General features: G+C 32.7%; 1 non-coding gene and 1 pseudogene across 1 annotated transcript; both read left to right on the forward strand.

The window, feature by feature from the left end:
* The first annotated feature begins 380 nt into the window (after positions 1 to 380).
* LOC120591058 (small nucleolar RNA U13) lies at positions 381 to 479 on the forward strand. The gene has a single exon (XR_005649825.1). It is a non-coding gene; the product is annotated as a small nucleolar RNA U13 (small nucleolar RNA).
* A 2,166-nt stretch (positions 480 to 2,645) lies between these two features.
* Positions 2,646 to 2,762, forward strand: LOC120590990 (uncharacterized; annotated as a pseudogene).
* The last annotated feature ends 5,323 nt before the right edge of the window (positions 2,763 to 8,085 follow it).

Genomic DNA, 8,085 nt, shown 5'->3' on the forward strand with positions numbered 1-8,085 from the left:
ACCATTACACACTTACTAGAATGGCTAAAATTTTAAAGATTGGAAAGGATGTAGAATAACTAATACTCTTATATACTAATGGCGGAAATGCAAATTGATACACCCACTAGGAAGACATGCTGCCAGTTTCTTATAAAATTAAACACACAGTTTACCGTATGATTCAGCAATCTCAATCCTAGGTGTTTACCAAAGAGAAACACAAACACATGTTTACGCAAAAGCCTGTATACAAATATTTATAGCAGCATTACATATAATTGTCAAAACCCCCACACAATTAATTTTTCCTTGGTGAATGGATAAACTGGAGTATATCCACACATTGATTAAATCTCTAACACTTTATGCTAAGTGAAAGATATCAGACTCAAAAGGCTATATAGTAATTCAAAAACTTGAAAATTGGGTGTTCACACTCTTGTAAGATGTGCCTTCTGCAAACCTTGTCACAACATCAGCACATTACCTGTCCGATGTGAAGGAAAAGAAAAAAGGCTGCATATTGTATGGTTTCATTTATATGACTTTCCCAAAAAGGCAAAACTGTAGGAAGAGAAAACAGAACAGGGGTTGCCAGGATCTGGCAGAAGATTACAGGGTTTACTATAAAGAGGCAGAATGGAATTTTTTGAGGGAGTTAAGAGTATTCTATATCTTGATTGTGGTTACATGACTGAATGAATTTGTCAAAAATCATAGAACTTCACTAAAAAAGATGTATTTTATATTGCATAAAATAAATCTCAATAAATCTGAATTTAAAAGAAAGCACTATAGGACAATAGTTTATAAGACATCTAACCTAGACTCTTCAAAAATTTATTATGAAAAATAAAGAGACTGAAAAACAAAAATACCAAGTGAAATATATGAACCTAAGTTGGATCCTGATTTAAAATAATGTAACAAAACAATTAAGAAAATTATCATTGTAAAATTGGGGATATTTGAATATGGACATTATATAGTCCATATTATAGTATCCAATTATTTTTAATTTTCTTAGTTTTTAAAACAGTATCATGATTATATAGAAGACTGTCCTTTTTTGTTAGGAGATGCATACTAAATATTTAAGGTGAAACATCATGGTATTTACTTTCAAATGGTACTGCAAAAAAAATTTTGAGGGAGACATGATAAATGCTGATCATTATTGAAACTAGGTGAAAATCTGTGGGCATGAGTTAGTTATATTTACCAGACGATGTCTTTTAGGTGTAGTGCTAACACTCTGATCTAAAATATCACCATTATTATGTATCAAATGCCCACAATGGTTCTGAGTAAAAGGAAAAATATTGGTAAATATGTATCACTTGATTCTAGGTTTTTAAACATATGTGTGATTAGTGTATATAGATTTATCTTTATAAACTCCTAAATAATTTGGTGTTGATACACATCCTATTGTTAATAGTGATACCCACTGGTAAATGAGGCAGAGGAACAGAAATCGGAAGGACTAAAATGGAAATTTCATTTCGTACTCTATACTTAATACTTTATATACTTTCAAATGCTAAAAAGGCTTTTGGATGATTTCTACTTTGCTTGTGGAAGAGAGTTAAGGTGAAAAGGAGGTCATATAAATCATTGTTTTTGAATCTTTGCCTCATATCTATACAATGAGAACAAATTTTTTTCCAAAATACTTTTGACTCTTTCTAAAACCAAGTCCTCCTTAAATGTATGAATATATACACTGAGGTATTCATAATAGTGTACTTCTACATTTGAAGGCCATTCCAGAGAAGAATTTCAGGAAACATTCTCAGCAATAACAGCATCATTAAAAAAGTATATGCAATCCTTGGATAATATAGGCAGTTTTCCCAATACAATGAATAGTTAAAAATTTATTTGTAAATTGTTACAAATCTTGTAGTGATGAGAAATTATGATTCTCTTTATAGTTATAAATTAATCTGCTTTTAGGGCTGTCTAGAGATAGTCAAGTCAGCCTTCCTGGGAACTGGTGCTTCTCTTTCAGTGCCTATTTTTACTTGAAACTATAGAAGTCCCAAATAATTGGTGCTTACACATAAATGTGTTTGTATTCTTTAAATTTTCTTTAAATAAAAATGGAATCAAACTATTAAAAAAAAAAGTATAGAAGTCCCCTCACTCTTTTTGCCTGAAACTAATGATGCTGTCTGAATAGTTTTTACTGCTTGCTTTCCAAGTAAAGATTAATCATGATAATAAAAGGAGAGATTTGAGGGGGAAAAATTATGACAGTAGGACCTTATCTACATGCAGAAGCTGTAGTACTAACAGTAATTCTCAATAAATATTTGTAGTGTGAGAGAGTGAATGAATCAATCAATCAATAGGAAGGACCAAGAAGTTCACTAGATCAGATCATGAACTCTAGGAGGAAGGAACTGGTCTTTCTTATTCCTATGTGTATCCCTAACACCCTGCCACACAATTGGTAAATCAACAAATGTTTAATGAATAATCCAAGAGCTATCCTCACTTTCCCTGGGTATGGAACTGGACTTTTATAATGACTTATGTTTATCCTAGCCCATTGTTAAAGGGCACGTTTTTTAAAAAGACAAAATCACGAAACTTATACAAAAATGAAATAACCATGTGTTAAAGAATGTTTTTTTATTTAATTATTAAGGAACCTAGTCTATGGCCATGCTATCCTGAACAAGCCTGATCTCATCTGATCTCGGAAGCTAAAGGGTTGGGCCTGGTTAGTAGTTGGATGGGAGACCACCTAGGAAGACCAGGTGCTGTAGGCATAAAAAAATAGAATAAAAAAAATAAGGGATTGTAAGCTGACAAGGTCCTTGCAATCTGTTGGGTCAACCAAGGGTTGCCTCGCCTAAAAAAAAAAATAAATTATTATTAAGGAAACTAGAAAAGTATAAAAAGCCAGTTTAAGGAGGCTCTGCAGACAAGATACAAATAGAGGCAATCAGGAGTGCTAAAATGAATTCGTTACTAGATGAAAAATAGATAAAAATTCACAGGGAAATAATCAATTGCATCTTCACCAGCAAATATCATTTGCATTACCAGCAATCTATAAGTAGCAGAGTGGCAAAACTACTCAGAGACAATGACAGTTACAAATAATGATGAAGATTGGGCTAGACAACACCTAGCATTTCAGAGGACACCTAGTAATAGTATTTTTTCTTTTGTCATTTTAAAGTCTCACAAAGTTTTTCTGACAGTCTCCTCTCCTTGTGATAATAATTTCAAAGGTTATCGTTAACCACACACAAAAGTTTGGTTTTATTAGGTTTGGCTTGATTGTTTACACAGGTGAAGCAAGAGGAGAAGTCAGCAAAGTACAGCCTATAGGTCAATTTTAGTCCCAAGCCTGTTTGTGTACCTCCTGCAGCTAAGAATAGTTTTTACATTTTTAAGTGATTAAAAGAAAATCAAAAGATGAATAATTTATTGTGACAAATGAAAATCAATTTTCAGTCTCTATTTTTAAAGATTTATCAGAATAGAGCTATGCTCATTCATTTACATATTGTTTGTGGCTGTTTTATCACTACAATGGCATAGTTGAGAAGTTGTCACAGAGAACATAAGACTCAGGAAACAAAGCCAGGTCCAGGGTGAGGCAACTGAGGTACTTGTCTCGGGCACAAGATTTAAGAGGGAACAAAAAATTAACTAATGAATAATGAATGAATAATACTTTGAGACAATGTTTTTAAAAATCGAAAGAAATTTTTAAAAATATACAAAATGTCAAATTTTTAAAAATGTTAAATTTTTAAACAAAAACAAGATCAATATTACTAATTTTTCCTTATGCTTCAGGCTCCAATATGCCTTGGTATGGCACTGCTACCTCACTCGCTTTACCCTGCCCCTGGTCCTGCTGAGCACTTAAAATATTTACTACCAGCTTTTAGAGAAAAGCTTATAAGCAACTGTGTTAACCAACCACATGAGCTTCCTTGAGTTTGAGATTCAAACTTAAGCATTAAGAATTAAGGCCACAAAATAAACTTCTGACTAGGAGAGCTCATAAGGAATCTCGGATTGGAACCTCAAAAGCTTCTATTATGCTACCCTGAGGCAAAGAAATCAAGTCGCAAAACCTCTCTTTAAGAAATTTCTTCTGCAGTACCTATAAATTAGATGATTTCTTCTTTTGTTTGCAGTCCTCAAAATTGGCTGTTTCCTGGCTTGCCTAAGTGAACTTCTTATCATTTGTAAGCCTAAAGACCCTAGCAGGCAATTTTCCTGGGTGGACTTAACAGGTATTGGTTTCATATGTAAAGTAAACCTTTATTTTCCATAAAAATTACCTGTCAGAGCTGATTAAAAGAACATAATTCTCGATTCATACATTCCAGGCAATTTGTCCAGTAATATCCTGGTACAAAGGCAGATAGATTCTTATTGAATGTATAACTATAACTGTATTGACATGAAAATAACTATATTGTCATGAAAAGCAAGAAGACTTAGTAAAATTTTGTGAATTTGAAGGAGTCAATGAGAATCAAATACCATATAAAATGTTTTATTTCAGCTTATAAAAGCAGTCTACTAAATTGTTGTGGGTTATAGATTGCTTAAGAAGAGAAAGAGCTTCCTCATATATCCAAGAAATAGAACAATAACACAACATCAACAACATTCCAACCAAATAACCATAATAATATTTGTCCCATCACTGAACTCAGTCTTCTGTAATTAGTTTTTGCTTTGCTGAATCTTGGTTAGCAGTCTGCTCTCACAAAGACACCAGTCTCTAGAACAAAAAAAGTTTTGGAAATTCTGACTCAGTTTATTGTTAAGGTCTGAAATTTATCTAAATGATATCAACTCAGAAGCCTGAGCAAGAAAGAGTCTGTTTTTTGAAATGCCTGTAGTGTGAAATGCCTGTAATGGCTGTTTTCCGGTGTCTCTAGAACTGTCTTATTTGTTGAAGATGCAAACTCTGGGCTGTAACTTATAACAGAGTCCTCAGGAGGCAAGCATCAGAGTAAAATGAAAAAAAACTATCTGTAGATTGCAAAGACGCAATGGCTGTACTTCATTTATTACTGCAACCAAAAATATCAGAATGAAAGAAAGTAAAATTCTCTATTGGGGTACAATGCATAACTCTTTCATAAATTTCAATCTAATTTTCTATGAGAGTAAAAACCTATTCTAGTCAGCAAGGGCACTGGCTAACCTCTAGAGGTGACCCATAATGCATGCAATCTCTAAAAAATTATTTCAACAACGGGTGTCAATACAACCCATCCTAGGGAAGAGTGAGCATCTCTTCTGATCTGACAACTCTTCCCATCCAATTCTTAAACAATAGGAACAAACAAACCTAATTATTTTCTAGCATCTCTCTTTTTATAATATGAGAAATCAAATCTTTGTGATTTTTTTTTTCTGGAGTCTTTTTGATCGCAAAGATACTTTTAGGTGTAAAAGACATCTTGAAATTTTTATTTTATTTTTTCTAAGTTTAAGGTTCTGATTTTGGGAAGGCAATTTCAAATGAGTTGTCAGAGGATATGTGAGCATTTAATTAAGGTAGGATCATAAGTTCCTAAGAAACAATACTTGATTACTTATTTAATCAAAGTGTCAATAAAAGATTTTTAAAATAGAGAAGGTGACATGATTGTAAAAAACCTTATCTCTTTCAAAGTAAGAAGACTTTGTTCTTTTTTAAAAATTATCGGTAAGATAATAAAAACCAATGTAAAGAACAAACAAAATTATTTTGTTCAAAATTATTCTAATAAGCCATAGAATCTCTGCTACACAGGTGGATAACATGAAAACTTACAATTGTAAGTGAAGACTATTAATCAGTGAACCAAGGACATAAGCCATTAAAACTGAAATTTAACATACTTTACAGCTTCTTTCAAACTCAGGTATTATAAGAACAGAAAATAAAATTCACTTTCCAAGTTTTCTCCATTAAATTTGTTTGTATTCTAGAATAAACTGACCCTTTACTTAAAGACTACCTTGGTTTGTTTGGGCTACTATAACAAAATACCATAGACTGAGCAGCTTAAATGACAAACATTTATTTCTCACAGTTCTGCAAGCTAGCAAGTCCAAGATCAAGACACTGGCAGATACAGTGTCTAGTGAGGGCCCACTTTTTGGTTCATAGATGAATGACTCTAGTTATGTTCCTACACACCTGGAAAGAGGTAAGAAAGCTTTTTGGGATCTATTTTATAATAACACTAATCCCATTAATGAGGGCTCTGTCCTCACCATCTAATATTCTCTCAAAAATCCCACCTCCTAATACCATCATATTGGGGACTGTATTTCAATATATGAATTTGGGGGGGGAACACAAACATTCAGGCAGTGACAATCACAGAGTGTGGTCTCAGGATCTCTAACACTCTTTCAGGGGCTGCACAAACTAAAAACTATTTTAATAATAATAAGACATTAGTTACCCTTTTCATTCTAATTTCTCTCAAAGTGTACAGTACAGAGGCTTTCAAAGCAGATTAAATGCAAAAGCGAACATGAGAATCCAGCTGTTTTCTAGAAAGCCAAATGTTTAAAAGATTTCCAAAACTGTAAAGCAATGCCACTTTTCAAATTTTTTGGTGTTATAAAATATAGTTATTTTTCATGAAAATGCTATTTATTATTTTAATATGCTATGGGTTCATATGCTAATGCTGTTTTTCAATGATTCAGAAAATAAATAATTTTTACATTTTTCACACAAACAAAAGCTCATTGGAGTCACCCTAATTTTTAAGTGTAAAAGAGTCCAGAGATTAAATTTTTTAAAAATTTTATGGATATAAAATATTACTTTTAAAAAAACAAAAACAATACAATTTATTTCTCTCTCACTCTTTCTCCTATTATAGTCTCAACAACCTCTACTAATTACAACTTTTAAAAAAGTAATCGGCTTTTATTTTCTTCAACAGGAATGGATTGTTGAACTGTGTGTCATACACAAGCATCTGAGCACCTAGCATGTGAACACATAACACAACTTTCTACACCAATGCACGTCTCTTTTATACCTTTTTAAGATATCAAAAATGAGCAGACTCATTAACATGACTGAAAAATATAGCCCCTTCGTAGCATGTGAAATAACGTGAAAAGTATAATCAATGGTTTCGTATTCTGATTTACCTAGAAATCCTCCTGTTATTCAATGGTTACCTATTAATTAATTCAGTAACTGTCCAAGGTTTTAAGTTTTCTAAAGATCTTGGAAGTTATCTTAAAGCTGATACACTACAAAACATAATTGCTATTGAAATTTAAAATTGTCAGAATCATGACTCAATGTAGTTGAACAAATTTATGTTTTTCAAAATCCTAAACATTACATACGAGAAATGTCAGCTTATTTGATCAATAAACCTGTAGATTAGGAAAAACAAATCCAACTAAAATAAAATGTACATGAAGGGGTCCAGAATATGCCACTGTGGTATAAAAGTTATTTTGAGCAGAAGACATTTGAGTTCCCGAAGTCTCCTATCTGCCTAAAAGCAGAGGTTCCCAAAAGAACTCAAAAGATCCCAGTTGTCACAAATTCTCTCTCTGGGAGTAACCAGGAAAGATTGACTCTCATCGCTAGAGGTGAGGAGTCTCCACATCGCCCCTAAACAGACATTGTCACGAAAACTCTGTCTCCTGTCTATGGCCCATTTATCTTTCCAAAAAGGCACTTATTTTCTCATAAGTGCCTTTCACCTTTCTCTTCCCCTGCCCCTATTAAGAAGGTTTATAAGCCCATTTGAATCACATTTTTCTGTGAACTTCCTGGATGTCTATCTTTTCTCTTGCTAATCTGTCTTAATTAATTCAAAGGCCCCCAAATCCTGAACATAACAGGCCAGAGGAAAAGATTTACCTTAATTATGTATATCTGAGTTCTTGAAGTGTTGATTCAGCTGTTTCTGTAGGATTAATTTATTTTTATGCATAACGCTTTTTAAGTATTAGGTATTTGATTTCCTCATTTTCTGGGAATTTAGAAACATTCAATTTATATATGCACTTAGTTATCTATAAACCAGTCAGAACAGAATCGTTTAAGAAATTTTAACTAGTATGTCATATTCTCCAAAG

Source organism: Pteropus medius, unplaced genomic scaffold, assembly GCF_902729225.1.
Source record: "Pteropus medius unplaced genomic scaffold, Ma_sr-lr_union100, whole genome shotgun sequence".
NCBI classification, from domain to species: domain Eukaryota; kingdom Metazoa; phylum Chordata; class Mammalia; order Chiroptera; family Pteropodidae; genus Pteropus; species Pteropus medius.